The sequence below is a fragment of the Hyposmocoma kahamanoa genome, unplaced genomic scaffold (assembly GCF_003589595.1).
Source record: "Hyposmocoma kahamanoa isolate Upper Pololo Valley unplaced genomic scaffold, ASM358959v1 210, whole genome shotgun sequence".
NCBI lineage: Eukaryota > Metazoa > Arthropoda > Insecta > Lepidoptera > Cosmopterigidae > Hyposmocoma > Hyposmocoma kahamanoa.
Window position 1 is genome coordinate 9,691,178 of NW_020653731.1, and position 15,478 is coordinate 9,706,655.

At 36.7% G+C, this 15,478-nt stretch overlaps 1 protein-coding gene across 1 annotated transcript in view; it reads right to left on the reverse strand.

Moving 5' to 3' along the window:
• LOC113227398 (Down syndrome cell adhesion molecule-like protein Dscam2) overlaps nucleotides 1-15,478 on the reverse strand; it is a 161,969-nt gene that overhangs the window by 145,578 nt on the left and 913 nt on the right. The window lies entirely within an intron of this gene.

Genomic DNA, 15,478 nt, shown 5'->3' on the forward strand with positions numbered 1-15,478 from the left:
TTTTTGCATGGCTTCTATCAATTTGTATTTTAATTGAAAACGACAACGAAATGAATTATTTCAGCCTTGCCGCTAGAAAAATTAAAAAACTAAAAAGTTATCAAAAAAAAGAAAACTCGTGCAGAAATTTGTCAGATATTTACATAGACATACACACATATGCACATACATCTTCACATATGTAGACACACAAATGCACACACTCTACTAAAGTCCATTTGTTTATTATGGTGCAAGTCGCTTCATTTAAAAAATATAGTAATCAAAAATTAATGTCTAAATCTATTAGTACAACGGAATTCAGTTGTAATATGTTATCAATATATGTTTCAATTTGTTATATTGTTCTATGATAAACAATACTTTAAGTCGCTTCGTTCTGGCATCGAATTAGATTTTATATAACGTAAAAAATAAATTTTAATCTGACAAACTTTGTAATTGGCTATGTAAGTACATTATTCAGAAATGTAAACCAAATTTAAAAGCTGTAAAATTTGCAAACAAATAAATAAATTTAAAATTTAGCGGTGTATTAACTCATTTTATTCAAATTGTACTTCAGAATTAGGGTTAGATATTTAAATACGTAATACGTTTATTTGAATAAAGAAGTGTAATAAAAATTTTAAGTAGTCGAATACGACTCTATGGATTCAATGTTTACGGGTCCACGACAAGCGCGCGAAAATTACTTTTGATCGGTTTGCGCTGCGACGTATGGGTAGCGGGCGGCGAATGATAGGAGCGGGTAGCGGGGAGTGTGGGTGGAGCCAACGTCAAAACTTTTTTGGCATGAGGGCTCTTAATGCATTTCGTAGAAAATACAAATTTGCAAAGAACAATGCCCAAGTTCTGTACGGTCAAAAAAAGGTAAAAAAAGTTGACGACTATCAATCGCAGATACAAGGTTTCATTTGTATTTCCTTATAGTTTCTAATTCTGCAGGATTTATATTTTTTACTAGTGAAAGTTAATAATTAGAAGCAACACTTTCATTTTGAGGTTATGTTAATAATGAACATTATAATGTTACTTTGTAAAACAGGGTTGATTATTATTCTTAGATAAGCATGGTTGGGTCCACATTAAAATTAATATTTAGATTCACTACAGACGAATGAGATAAAATGGTACAAAACAGTTACGAATGAAAAATATACAGTTACACAAAAGCTAACAAAGTCAAAAATTCTCCGCGTTTCATTACCTATCCGTGCGGTCTCTATAGACGGGTCGACTTCACCACACTGAGGCCTTTACCGGGAGCTTCGCTATCATGCTATAAGGTGTTGAAATAATATCCCACCTTCACTTAAGTTTTTTAATCTTACCATGTTTCAACCATCATTGGGTCAGCGTGGCGGACTATGGCCTAAAACTCACCTAAAAGGAGACCCGTGCCCTGAAGCGGGACGTATAAATGGGTTGATGATGATGAAACATATAAAAGAGTTCCCAAAAAATGACTTAGCGATCGTAAAAAAATAAAAACGATTTTAAAATCTGAGTCTTCTTTGACAGCTTTGAAAGCTTGAGGCGTAACCTAGATAAGTTTTTCTTAGAAATCTTTTGAGACAACGCCTAAAGTGCTCTACGTATTCCAGCACAAAGGGGGTTTTGATAGTGTTTGCTTTTGAAACTGCAAACTAAAGTGCTTTTTGAAAATTTCGTTCACGAAAATTTGAGAGTTTAAGTTTGTTTGAAAGATAACGTTGGGTTTCTTCACTAAATATTGTTTCTATTTTCACTTGCACCCACATAATACACATGTTTTATAATAGAGCAATGACAGTCTAGTTGGCATAACGTTTATTCGTTTTAATAATTGTTCATTATGAAATATCATGTAAAGTAGCAGTAGAACAACTTGTGAAGGAGTTCATTCTAGTTCGTCCAGGGAACTACTGCCACCTTACCTGTTTCTGCCGTGAAGCAATAATGTGGGCATTACGGCGCTCTGGTGTGCTGGTGAAATTACAGGCACATGGTGGACAGGGTGACAGGCACAGTGGCATTGCAAATTTTTTTTTATAATAACAAGTGACGGGACGAACAAGTGGTGCGCCTGATGGTAAGCTACTCGCCTGTCCATAACAATTGCAGTGTCCTCAGAGCTTTAAATCGCAACTGCCACTGCGCCTGTCACCCTGAGACGTAAGTTGACATGTCCCATGTACCTGTAATTTCACCAACACCCTTACCCTTCAAAATCGGAACACAATAATGCTGACATTACTGATTGGCGGCAGAAATAGGAAAGGTGGCAGTACTTCCCTGGACGAACTCTTTCACAAGGAGCTCTACTGCTACCTTCGAGTATATGACCAGAAATAGAGACGAAATAAGGGCCATTTATTCCTGGTAACACATTAGCGATACAGCTTGTATAAATATCAACTCTCGTTTGCACTGAAATATGGCCTATATTAACTACTGACCTGTGTGTACGTCTCCGTATATTCAAAAAAATATTCTGTATTTATTGTAATAAATATAATATCTCTAACAATGCTGTGCTATTCTATTCGGTGGTGTGGGAAAAACAGCAAAACATCCAATTACAAAACAAACGGAATCACATTTCATCGATAATTAAATATTAAATATGTAATTCTTCAATTTTCGTCCATTATAGCATAGCTCAAGTTAAACTGGTCTATTTGCAGTGAAACCATTGACAACACCCATCAATTGTTTCAAATAATTTATGCGTCTTGCTTCCACCTAATGCAACTCCCATTACGTCATCTCATTCTGTTCATTGAGCACGCGTTGCTAGTGTTGCACTGAAAAAATCATATTATATATCGATATTTGCAAATATAATTATTACTGTCATTGACTTACAATTATATGGACGTCGGGTCCGCGCTAAAAAGTGTCCGAACTTATAGGGCGTTAAAATCGTATACAGAGCGTCATTCACGTTTTAGTCTTCGTTTGTTCGATTGACAGCGAAGCAAGCAAAATTAGGCAGTACTGCGATGACATTACAATTTAAATTCAACGTTTTAGCTTTTGTCCTATTCCTTTTCATGTCACTACGCTTAAATAGGTTGACTTGGGACATTTTTTTCGTGGTTTTTGTATTAGACCCGTCGTCCATTTATTTGTAAGTCAATGATTACTGTATAATGATTTATTTAAACAATCGGTAAAGTAAAAAATCTACATCTGACGTCGTCGTAGTTAAGTATTGAGTATAATGTATCGATTTTATAAGTATATCAAATAATGGACAAGAAACACTAACTATTACGGGATAGATTGTCGTTCGTTTTTATTGCTCAGGAACATCGTTTTTGTTTGAGAGTATATTTATATATTTAACTTCTTATGGCCGTGTCGTGTTGGCCTAGTATAATACCACCCCATATGTTTCCATGGATGACTTTTCAACTAACATACTGCGATCACCTATTCACCTTGCAAGTATGTTGATTGTGCCAAGTCCCCGATGAGTCCAGACTGTTTATGGGTTTTGGGGAGACCCATGGGCAGTTAGCGTAGTGTACTGTCAGTTGTTTTGTTTAAAATCCGTGGGTACCGAAAAAAACTTAGAATTTTTGTATTGTGTTTGAAGATTTCCTAAGGATCCGGGCCTTAAGGAAAAATCGATTGTTTCCACGAAAAGGGAATACTGGTTTCCAAGCAATTACAGCGTCGCTAGCTCTCGGAATTTCACAGAAGTCAGTTTTTATACAAAGAACATTCGTCGCCGCTTATTTGATACCACAATTCCTACATTGCATACGCCTGTAGGACTAAGTGATAAACGTAATCCGTCTATCGAGTTCTTAGGTTTTCGCGATTGTTACACATAGGAAATGAAACTATTTTTCGGTTGGTCACGGTTGACAACCGTGACCATGGGACCTGTAAAGGGCCCGAAACGTCAGTTTGTTTGAAAAAACAAATATACGCGATTTAAATCCGGAAAAATAGTTTCATTTCCTATGTAATCCGTCTAATTTAACTTTAATAAACTTATATTATTCATAGACTCGACTTTTCCCCTTTTTTCCCCTCCGGAAAATGCAAGTCCTATACTATCATCATCTTAAAATGAACTTTTACCAACTAAACCTAGGGCAACTAAATAAAAAGCTAACGATCCTGAAACTCCTACACAGTTTAATTCTCGGACCAAAAAACGTCTTTGCGGACGTGTTTTAGAGTTGACAAGTCAGGTTAAGCATAAAAATAAGACAATTAATGCACTACAAGAGAAAGTACGTTACTATAACAAGAGGATGGTATCTTTAAAATTCATAATAAAGGAATTAGAGGTAAAAAAAATTATAAAAGCGAAAGGTTTTCGCGTTAAAGCGAAACACTTTAAAGAAATTGGTGTGCTTAATGAAGAAATCGTACAACGTCAATATCTAAAACACAGGACAGGGAAAATTGTAAAAAACAAATATTCGCTAGAATTGAGGAGTTTCGCTTTTACGTTGAATTTTTATTCGACAAAAGCGTACAAATGTGTAAGAAATACATTCAGTACTTGCTCACTCGGAATGACTATGTATTCTAACAATACTACACAATTCGAAATCGGTAAAAAAACAGGTAATGGTTATTTATAATGCCATATCGTCACCTTACTTTCTCAAACTCGTATCTTAAAAAACAAAGTAACTGAAATGCAAAAAATGCATTGTATATACATACTTGCAGGATGATTTCACATCAAATTTCCTTAATATTCACATACTGGCTTTTACCTATTCTTAAAGTAATGCATCCAAATTAATATCCTTGATATTCTTACCATCTCCTGAATAATCACTCTTTATAAGATAAGTGTTTGAGAAAGTAAGGCGTCGATATATACTATCGATTTCGATAATATAATACTTGGTTGCCCATCTCTAAAGCATATTTCGGATTCGGGCTGGTCTATCGGAGCGGAGTTGTCAAAAGTTGTCATTTGGCAGAATAGTTTTCAAACAAATCAAATGACATTTCGTCTCTATTTCTGGTTATATACTCAATGACTGCTACTAAACTGCTAAACTAAACTAAACTAAAAAAAACTAAACTGCTATCGACAGGCGTGTTGCTTACCGCCAAGCGCACGACTTGTACGTTCACTTGGAATCATAAAAATATATTAATTAAAAACAAAAGAAAACAAGAACTCATTGTGCAAATACATGTAAAGAACTCAATCCGCATTGATTCCACATGGAGGAGTATAGCCTATGCAACCTATCTTTAGAGGAAAGCCGTGCCCATTAGTGGGCGTATATGCAGTAATGATGACAACAGTGGCGCGCTTTACACAGTCACTCTATCGCGCGTGATACTGCAATTGTGCGCGATTGAGCGCTCGGGTAATGACTTTGGAAGGAAGAGGGAAAGACCGCGCGATTGCACTCATCAGTCGCGCACGCAATCGCACAACAACACGCACCAGTTTCACATGGTCTGTCCGACGCTATTAGCATTTACACTGACGTTCTTTCAGTTGTAATAAAAACGAACATAAGCAATCGCGCGCGAAAGAACTTTACCATAAAAAATTTCAAACAGGTACCTAATCGCGCACAATTGCGCGTGCAGGCTTTCCCGCGCGCAATAAAGTGACTGTGTAAAGGGGGCTAATAAGTATGTGAAGGCCAAGTTTTTATTTTCCATAACCTTCATAGGCATGCGGGTTAACAAGAATAACAAAAATAATAATGCTCCAGGCGGTTGTCTGGTTACACAGGTTTAGTTTCAACGTTAGTCGATAATCTAATGCAGAAGGAAGACGCTGCTATCTATCTCCTTGATCCATCACTTAATCGGTTTTTACAACACCTATAAAAAGTTGAAGATATCGGTAACCATTCGACCTACAACGACTTCCAACTTAAAATTTCGTCCAAACGCGCTATATTCACCCGCCCTACTTGCCAATATTACCTTTTCATCTTTAGTACCTTTACACGTTAAGTACACAATGAAAACTTAATAGGTAAGGCTCAACTCCTTAGCACCGACATTACAATGCTAATACAATTGTTGGGATAAATTTTCACATCTCAAATCACACAATTTTGAACTTTAAGCGAGAACATTATAAACGCTGGTTTAGTATTTTCATTGATGTCTACGGAAATAGCAAAGCGTAATATTTTCTCGTGTACTAGGAGATTAAAACTTCGCTAAAGACCAAAAAATACCAAGCGCTTCATACAAAGAAATTTATTTAAGACCAGATTTATTAATGACAGATCGATTTCTGTTCTACGGTCGGCTGACGGCGAAAAACAACCAATCCAGCAGCATAGACATTGTCTTTCCGGTTCAATCTAAACGTGTAAACCACTATTTCTATAATTACTTGTAAAAACTCTGATATATAATGGAAAAAACGGTAGTTTAAATTGCAACAAACTCATTTTGTTTTTTGTCTTCTGCCTTGCCTGCCGCCTGTCTTGTCGCAATGCTATGATTTCATTGCACCGAATGTCACACGAGCGATGTGGTGTCGATATACAACGCCGCTTACTTAAGCACCGCAGCACCCCTCCCCGCTTCGTCTTCTGGCCCCTTGTCCGATCCGATACAAACGTAATTGCCACCGCGCGCTGTTCCAACTTTCAACGCATCATGGGTATGTAGCTCCATTTATATGTAGTACTTATAACGCAATGTCGACGCAACGCTTCGAGTGGCATCGCTTTTACGCAGACTTGTCAGACCTTGACATTATGCCTTACTATACCTAACGTCGTTAAACGATTTGGTTTTCTAAGTACCACAGAGATCTCCCCAGATATCGACTACCGGTTAAACTGATTTGGGAATGGTACTTTTGTAACTTGGTTTTAATATAGTGTTCTTAAACCCAAGCAAATCCTTAATTTCAGATCGGAAACCGAATGAACTTACGCGATTGTCTGACAGATAAAATAATACTATAACTCTTTACAGCGTTTGATCAAGTAAATCCGCAGGGAGAAACCACCGACAACGGTTAGCATTTTCATTATTGCCCGGAGGTTACTATATCTAATATCACATCGTAACAGCTTCGATGTTAGAGTTGTTATTAGAAGTTCAATATTGCAGGAAGGGTTGCATTTCTGGTAAATAGAGAAACTTTTGCTGTTATTGGATTCATTTATTATAGAAATAGTCCTTTGCGTTGGTCTATTATCTACCAAAGTAAAAAAGACGAGGATTGTTTTAGTAGCATATAGGCACGTCGCATAAGGATTATAACAATTAGAATATTATTTGTTGTTCATTTTACGTCATCGGCTACTAAAATGAGAACAGTTTGTGGCAAAAAATGGTGAATAAATAACGCACACACTCATAGCCCCGCACTAAAAAGACCCTATATCGCTGGTGCCGGGAACCCACACTTAGACAATCACACATAACACCCGAACTAGTAGAAGTTTTAGTAACAGTAGAGCTCCTTGTAAAAGAGTTCGCCCAGAGTCGTACTCCCCCTTACCTATTTCTGCCACCAAGCAGTAATGTCAGCGTTACTGCGTTCCGGTTTTGAAGGGTAAGGGTGCTGGTGAAATTACAGGCCCATGGAATTTGTCAATTTATGTCTCAGGGTAACGGGCGCAGGGGTAATGCCCCTCAAATCTTTGCAATTTAAAGTTCTGAGTGGCACTGTAACTGTTATGGACAGGCGTGTAGCTTACCATTAGGTGCCCGACTTGTTCATCCCTTCACTATAGAAAGAATAAAATGTACGCCATACAAACATTTCTCTCGGCCCAGGAATCGAGCACAGGACCTCTACGTGGCAGCCCAGCATGGTAACCGTTCGCCCATGGAGGCAGTTATCTATTTATCGGCAAATGTAGGCGGTAAATAAAAAGTTTTTAGTATGAGTTTTTTTTATATAATATCAAGTAATCAGGACGAACAAGTCGTGCGCTTTGTAAGCGACTCGCCTTAACAGTTGCAGTGCCACTAAGAACTACATACAAATCGCAAAGACCTGAGGGGCATTGCCACTGCGCCTGTCACCCTGAAACACTGAGACATAAGTTGACAAGCCCCATGCGCCTGTAATTTCACCAGCACCCTTACCTCTCAAAACCGAAAGGTAGTAATGCTCATATTACTGCTCGACGGCAGAAATAGGTAAGGTGGCAATACTTCCCTGGACGAATTATATCATGAGGAGCTCTGCAGTTACTAGTACGTCATTGAGTACTAAGTGAAGATCTGGCACATTCAACGGCATGAAGTAACGCACTAAAATACAAGCTTGCCCTTTTTATATCTTGGAGTAGGTAATCTAGATGCTGTTTGATTTTAAAGCAGTGAAGTGAAGTGAGTTCCAAGTTCCAATAACCTGTTTCATGAATAATATTGCCCATTTTCAGTCCAGAGCATTTCCTACGCGGCCATTTCAAAGCGGGGCGAGTGGCGTACGAGTTCCATCTGAACAAAACCACACATATTTTCTACTTACCTATTTGTTCCCTGGAGGTAAATTTAGTATCTTTTAGTATTGGTACAGGGTTAACAGCACGTCAAGTCTGATATTTAAGATTTAAATTCAACTCTATGCCGTTTACGATAACAGCATAATAAGAACAAGTAGAGCAACTCCCGCTTGTTCGGCGGGTAAATGCTTACACTCCGCGTGGAATGTAGGGTTGCTACATTATTATTTTAGTTGTATCTACAAGTTACAAACATAATTTGAAAATTAAAGTGATCGCAAACGCGCATCGATGCAATCGCCATTATATCTCAAATGTAGCGATGCAACGTTTTACGAACGAGCGTTTGCATCGCTGCTAAAAATCGCCGTGAGTAACTCTAATTTTATAAAATAATTATAAACAGTTTTTTTTGTGTACTTAGTGTGACTTATTGTAGTAACAATGGGAATACAGTACATTTGTAACTGCTAATTGTTAAATAAATCTCGTCTAAACGTCAACTTAAATAATCACTGTTGAAATGAATTTAAACAGACATAAGAGCCTACATTACGCAATAAATCTCTAACTGTCGTGTACATTTAAAAGGCGGGATTTAGGCCAATTGATTTAAGGGATGTAGGGTAAGTAAATTTATTTTGTAGCTGTGTTTTTCCGTAAATAAATCCAGTTTAGAAACAGGGACCCCTCTGCCCTGTTTCTTCATTTATCTCATTTTTAGGGCTCCAAATCGAACTAGGATATCTTAAATTTCATAATGCCTGACTGGCTATCTATTATGGGCGGTCTTGAAATATGCTGTGAAAAGTAGTGGACAATGTATTGTAAGTCATATATTGAAATGACTTGAACTTGAATAGTAAAATTGTACTCCATTTGCTTTTAATATTTAGTAGCCGCGATTTAGAAGGGTCTAAATCTAAATCTAGTAGGGACTAGAAGAAAAGAAAAAAAAGAAATGAAAGAATTATAATAATGTTCATACGAGCCACTCGCCACATTATATAAATACCAGAACGTATAAATAATTTGACAAAAGTATGACTTCAATCGTCTTTTGATTTCGATTAAATATTCTGGTATATGCAGCAGTAGATCGTATGGAACGTTATTATCATAATTCAACATCTTTTTAGCGTTTCCCTAAATATATTTAATTTGAAAAAAGAACGACTTTAACCGTCTTGATTTCGATCAAACGTTCTGATATATGTGATTCAATTGAACGTTAAATAATTAATTAACGTAATTCAACAATTTTTAGAGTTCTTCTAAAACGTGACTATGAGTATAGAAAGTAAAATGTTAAACAAGCCCACATTATAAAGGAAACAAAGCCACGGGTATAAAAGTATTACTATCTTGCAAAACTTATGATCTTGACAAGTATAAATATATATCCTTTTTGTGTCAGTTATGTACATTCTTCACAAAATTACACTATTTTAGTCGGAAACGTCCTTCAATCATCCAAAAATCACGTCCAATATAATTATGATTTTGTTTTGTCATTTTTGATATCGTGTGGGATATATACACATCACTAACTTATTTATACTACGTCCTAATTCTACTACGTCTTACAAGACGCCAGTAATTATCTATAAACAATATCTATAATATCGCAACAATGCAGCATAATAACAAAGTTAAGGGCTTACGTTAGAGCTCTTAAGGGTCGAGTCCCACTTGTCGGTATGCGTCAACACCATGTCGCGCGAGGAGAAGTGGTTACTGCGACATTTGGGATAATTAGGAAGCATTCTTAATATTAGCCCCCTTTACACAGTCACTCTATCGCGTGTGATCAGGATCGTACAGGATTGCGCCCGGGAAATCCTGCACGCGCAATCGTGCACGATTACCTGTTTGATTTTTTTAAGCCTACGTTCTTTCGCACGCGATTGCTTGTGTTCGTTTTTGCTAAAACGCAAAGAACGTCTCCGTGTAAAGACTATATCGCAGGATAGACCGCGTGAAACTGCCGCGTGTTGGAGTGCGCGACTGGTGAGCGCAAACGCGCGATCTTTCCCTTTTCCTTCCAACATTTTACACGCACGCTCAATCGCACATGATTGCTGTATCACGCACGATAGAGTGTCTGTGTAAAGCCCGCTATTGGCGTTGCCATTCTGTGGGACATAAGCTCGTCAGTTGTCTGTTCTTTTGATTGGATACATAAATCGACAAACAATCAGGCACTGTTATGGAAAGAGTTTACTGCCGCCTTTATATATTTGCAATACTTATACTAAAGTTCCCCCAATATCATAAATACGGTGCCATGGGACATCAGATCTTAAGTCTGTTATGCATGTGGTTGGTAAAAGCAGCTATTCGCTTGCGATGCAGTAGCGATACAGTCGCTAATTGTCACAGAACAATAAATACAGTAGAAATGCGTGGAGCACGTAACACGTGTGCCAACAGTACGCGGATTTATTTATATTTGAGTGCAGTCCGCCATTTTCGTTATAGTCGTGTCAATTATGTCACGCAAAACCTCGAATGTCGTGTAAAAATGCCTTGCTTTGCTACTTTGCAGTGCAAAAATTAAAGCCGCACCTGTAATATAGGCCATACATGGTATGGTATTTCTTACCACTTTCGAATTTTGCATTTTCTGTTTATCGTAATAGATTTTTTGTTATAGGAAACGAAAATAAACCGTCTACCGCTGCAATACGGTCGACTTTTTTGGAGAACGTTAATCGTTCGTCGTCTTCTCAGCTATTGCCGCTAGATAGCAGCACTTCGGTCCTGATAGTAATCAAGGCTTGAGGCACTTCTATTGCTTTTTCTTCCGTGCTAATTGTCTAAACCTACACGCACGCGCTAATTAAGCAGTGATACGATCGCGATACAGTATCGCGTCATCATATCTGCTTCATGTATATACCTTGTAATGGCGTAATTTCAACACTGTATAAAAAATGTGACAAATTTATAAGTAAGCACAGCGTGATGGACGATTATGGAGTGCTGGTGCGCGCAGAGGTGTCCGCTGCGCTTGCCTCTTCCTCTAACTGATTTCGTTGCAGCAGCGTTTGTTTTTATGGTATTATTCATAGTATATATGGTAGGATTCACACGCCCTCGCTATTTTGTCGCGATGCTCACGCGTATCTGCATCGATGCAACCGCCTATAAATCGTTAGTCGCGGTGTAATCGCGCGTTTCTCAAACTCGCGTGTCTATCACTGTTAAAAGTAGCTGTGTGTAACCATTCTTATATCTGAGGCGGTGTTACCGACTCGGGAGGATTCTGAATATATACTTTTCTCGATACCGAATGTTCCAGAAATCCTTGAACAAAAGCAAACGGAGAAAAGTTTTAACAAAAGCAAGCATGTGCGAAATGGACCGTTCATGACTATGACCACTCTATCAAAGAAGATATACTACGGCACTGCATAATCGACTGGTCTACGCATGCTATATAAATTTGGGTCTCCAGTAAATTTTTAAACTTCTTTTTATTTCCAAAATTGTTCTTTTCTCTGAAACTGTATCAAAAGTTTTTGCGTAAAAAATAAAATTGCTTTCTGCAAAATTAAAAAAACATCTGCGTACACCATGTGTGTTAACTTCCGAATTTTGTAGCTTTATTGTTACTAAGGTTTTTTTATATAACTTAATAAATAATATAGCCGTGGTTTGAGCTACCGCCTCTCAAGCTGAAGGTTGCGGGTTCGAATGCGGGTTTACTAGTTTTTCGGAATTATGTGGAGGAAGCTTGTGCCCAGCAAGGGGACTATAAATATTTAACAAAAAAAAAATTTGTATAACCAATTAGAGCTGAATATTCCGTTTCGTCTATCTTTAAAGAAATAAAATTATATGTACCGGGTCATTTGTAAAATATTAACAACCACTTTTAGTAGCAGTAGAGCTCCTTGTGAAAGAGTTCATCCAGGGAAGTACTGCCACCTTACCTATTTCTGCCGTCAAGCAGTAATGTAAGCATTATTGCGGTCCGGTTTTGAAGGGTAAGGGTGCTGGTGAAATTACAGGCACATGGGACTTGTCAACTTACGTCTCAGGGTGACGGGCGCAGTGGCAATGTACTTCAAATCTTTGCCATTTAAAGCTCTGAGTGGCACTGAAACTGCTATGGACAGGCGTGTCGTTTCCAATCAGACACACGACTTGTTCGTCCCTGCACTTGGTATCACAAAATAGAGAATTAGAGATAAATAATATAAAGAAATAGAGAATTTATAAATGAGAATAGGTAACTGTTGTAATATTCGAATAATTTGCAAAACAAATAAAATCTTTATTCTCAAAAAGGAAACTTTATTATTAATCTATGGACCGTTTAGTTGTCTGAAAACAAAAACATCTTTTATTTTTGTTAATATATTAACCGATAGTAACGACTTACTTACCACCCAGTTTCTAGAAACGGTGCAAATTTTAATAATAACGCGTATACATTATCTGTTAGTGTATTTTTACCGCCAAAATTACCTACATATCATATATAATGTTAATGGATTATACAGTAAAAGAACCACCAATATTATAAACCTTTAATAACACTTATTTGTATTTGCGTTGGTTCATAACAATAACACTTCAGAACGTTCCATTTCACGCTTAGATACCACGTTTGAACCCCTAATTGACCAGGCGGTAAGCGTAAAGAGGAACGACTTCTGCGATAATAATAATTGTTCTTAATATTATTATCTTGACCTTTCTTGTGGAATTTTCTTTGTTTTTATGATGCTTGGCCTATTTTAAGAGAATGTTTCGAGACAAGTTATTCTCATCTGATCCCCTTGTGGATCCGTTTTATTTTTTATTATTTTCTTTTCCCATCGGAACAAGAATAAATAGTAGTATTTTATTCCCACTTGATACCTTGGTTTTGGTAGATACTGTGGTACTATCAACATGAAAATGTATTTCAGGAGTGTATTGTATTTTTTTAGTTTATTAGAAATGAACAGCATTAACTATACTTTAGCGGTCAAGGACTTTAACCCTGTATCATTTTCTTAAAAAAATACCAAAATACAATTTGCGCAAAGAATAACAAATTGAAAAACGGAATACTTATTTATATACTTCAAATTTAAATGTGACCATTACTTAGGTACTCCCTTTCTAACAAAAAAAAGAATTATTGAAATCGGTTCACATATTTCAGAGTAATCGCGCACAAAAATGCAGTCGAATCGAGAATTCGGTTAAAAAGATATGATAAAGAACACAGTGAGAAACTCCTAGCGAGTCATGAGCTGAATTACAACTACCGACTGGGTACAGTCGTAGTGAAAGTGTCACAAAATGACCGGTCGTAACCTAGTAGGAGATCGATTGCGTCTCTATTAGAGGTCGACGTTGCACAGCATTCCAAAATCCTTTCAAACGTGACAATTACAGTAAAATTTAACAAGTGCCGTATTAGCCAAATGGTTTGACCTCCCGCCTTCCAAACAGAGAGTCGTGGGTTCGATTCCGGGCTTGCACCTCTGATCTCGGATTTTATGTAACGACCGTGTTCCCCCGATCCACACTGGGCCCACGTGGGAACTACAGTGTGGGAACTACAGAAGCCCAAGCCCTCTCATTGTGCAAGGAGGTGATGCATTTTAATATTCCAAACGTAGGACAGAAACTCCTTCAAGATTTCAGCAACAGGGTTCACTGAAAATCAGCGTCCTAGCACTTGCAGTGACGCCATAACAATCTGAGTGGACGACACATTCTGTTACAGCGCAGCGCACTTCTTATGCTTACTTATTTATTCGTTAAATATTATAATGAATAACGTTATTTAAAGTATTATATTTTGTAGTTATATAATGTGTGTGTGTCCGGTGCTGTGATTTTTACGGAATAACCGATTTTCCATTTCTATTACTCGAGAGCCGTTTTTATGTGGTTTTGGAGAAAACTTACTTTAAAATTCTACAGTTTATAAACAATTACAAATTACAAAAATGATTGTAACTCAAAGAATAATAATACTACTAACCAAAGTTAGTCAATTTTTAAATTTAGAAATTATTAAAATGATTATAATTGAAAATTCTTAGATGTTCGCTATTTCGCGGTCACGGGTAACTGTCACGGCAACCTGTAAAGGGCTCAAAACGTTGGTTTGTTTGAAAAAAAATATATACACGATTTATATCCGAAAAAATAGTCTTATTTCGTAAATAACTTAAAGTATAATAATACAATTAAGTGTTTAATCAATGATTTTATGAAGAATTTAAAACACCATCAATACCGCTTTTTCAAAAGCTGCATAGATGGAGTTTTTACAGCCGTTATTTAGGAAACTGGAAAATTTCCTTAAAATGTATTTTTTCTATGTTATTTTGAGTTAGAAGTGGCCGAGTTCTAAGCCACAACGTATAATGTATGCTATCGATGCGAAACGAAGAAGAAGTAAAAGTCAAAAATAATTTTTAAATAGTGAACCATATAGTACCTACTAGTAGTACACTTTTCTCACAAATCAAAATTTATTTCTCTCTTGAGTTTGGGTGTAATTTGTGGTGCTCTATGTGTGTGTCCATGGCACCCGCGACACAGGGTTTCCCTAGACTTTAAAAAAAAAGAAAAAAAATGTTTCCTACCGTGAGTTATCTGCGATAGCGTGTGTATAATTATTAAATTCAAAACGCCTCAAATTTATAATTTCATTTATGTTATTTTTAATTGAATAAAAATTTTAATATTTTTAGTGAAATTACTCCACTCAGAAAAAAAACATTTTATTATTTTTATTGAAATTTTATAGCAACTGTCCTTAAAATTTTTGAGATAAAAAAGATTGTGATATATAAATAATTGAAAAAATTACTACTGAAATCAAAAACGATGTTGCATTTACACTATCTTTATCATTATAACCACAAACTACATAAAAACATGCTTGCCTTTCTATATGTGAATAGAATAGAGTATTTTTTACCCATAATACTGTAAGAGACTTTTTTCTCTTGCGAGAGTGAGCGAATCGACTAATATTTTTGTATGGACGTATGCGCTACTACGTGCTACTTTTTAAGCGAAGACTCGGTTTTGAAATTAGA